We start from the raw sequence: 1,843 nt of genomic DNA, 5'->3' as shown, positions 1-1,843 counted from the left end.
TTTTGGGCTTGTACCACAGTAAGAGCCAAGATTTTAAGCTCTACTAAAAACAAAACAAACAAACAAAAGACTTTATATATTTTTGCTCATTTAAGAAAATACTAGTAGTGATGTATCATTCTGAAATATATAGTTAATATGTTTGGAGTTATTTAAAATTTATATTGAGAAAAACGTATGCATTTTAAGTATTGCTGTAGACAAGCATCTATATAAGACTGTTAAATTGATTGTTGTTTTATATCAAACAACTTTTTTGTTGTTGTTTTTTTTTTTTTTTGAGACAGGGTTTCTCTGTGTAGCCCTGGCTGTCCTGGAACTCACTCTGTAGACCAGGCTGGCCTTGAACTCAGAAATTCTCCTGCCTCTTCCTCCCAAGTGCTGGGATTAAAGGCATGTGTCACCACCGCCTGGCTTCAAACAACTTTTATAATACTCATTTTTATTGTTATAATATTTTATAAATTTTAAAGAATATGACAAAAAAGATATTGTAGGTATTGAAGGGGGGGTCTCTGGGAGGAATTGGGGCATAAAAGGAGAACAAGAATGTGATTTAATTCTATTTATTAAAATACATTTTTGAATGTTAACTAATTCAGATAAATTGAAATATAACTTTTTTCATCATAATGCAATAAAACTTAAAAAAGTAAGTAAATAATAAAAAATCAGTTGGGATGTTATGGCTGGCAATCAGCAATTGATACAGGATCAAAATTTATTTACTCTGTGTGTGTGTGTGTGTGTGTGTGTGTGTGTGTGTGTGTGTGCCCATGCATGCATGTATGAAAAAGTTAGAGGAAACCTTGCAGGCCTTCCCATGTGGGTCCCTAGCAGCTCAGCTTGTGGGCCTTGCGGCAGAGGCTTTACCACTGTGTGATTTCACTGGTCCTGAGACAGGATTTTTCCTAACTGAATTTTGATGAAGAAATTACTCTTTTTGTCATCTAAACGGGGTCTTTGTAGATGGGTCAGATAAGCTTGGGTGTCCCCATGCATGGATATCATGACCGTTTTGTGTTCATTTTCCCAGCTACAGTCACTTTGTAACAAGATGTCTTTTTCTGTTGTTCTTTTTATTATTCCTCAATTCCTTAGTTGTCTTTAGTGTGATGGAGTCCCTCTGGAATTCTACTTCCAAAAGCTGACAACTACACGTCTCCTGTATGGACTGAATCACATCCCTCACAACTATGTAGGGCCCTTGTGACTGATAAGATCAGTGCCCTGAGAAGGTTACATGAAGTATGAGGCCCTTGTCATCAACTTAGTGCCCTAAGGAGAGACACCTAGGAGCCTCTTAGAACTGAGGACACAGCTAGAAGACAGTTATCTTCCAAAGTAGAGGAAACCCTTGCAAAACTCCCATATCTTGATTTGTAGCACCCAGGACTGATAGGAAAACAAAAATTCAGTTTTTTTTTTAAGCCACCCAGTCTGTGATATTCTGCACAGTGGCCTGAGCTAAGACACTCCCCACAATGCAATCAGACTTGACAACTATCCTTCTTATACAGGAAGTTTCCAGGAGTCTTACACACTAAGAAAATGGATGCCTGCAACATTTGTGCTTTCCCTCCTGAGATGCTTCTTCACCTGAGAATCATGAGGGCTACAAAAGCTGTGTGAGCAGCTTTTCTACTGCTGTGATAAAACCACGACCAAGACAATCTATGCAGAGTGAGCATATCTGGGCTTATGGTTCCAGAGCGCTAGTCTATGATGGTGGAACAGAGGCGAGGTGGCGGCAGAGGTGGCAAAGGGAGGTGGCGGCAGAGGTGGCAAAGGGAGATGGTGGCAGAGGTGGCAAAGGGAGATGGTGGCAGAGGTGGCAAAGGGA

The sequence above is a fragment of the Mastomys coucha genome, unplaced genomic scaffold, assembly GCF_008632895.1.
Source record: "Mastomys coucha isolate ucsf_1 unplaced genomic scaffold, UCSF_Mcou_1 pScaffold12, whole genome shotgun sequence".
In the NCBI taxonomy this organism is placed as follows: domain Eukaryota; kingdom Metazoa; phylum Chordata; class Mammalia; order Rodentia; family Muridae; genus Mastomys; species Mastomys coucha.
Note: the sequence above shows the minus strand (reverse complement) of the source record.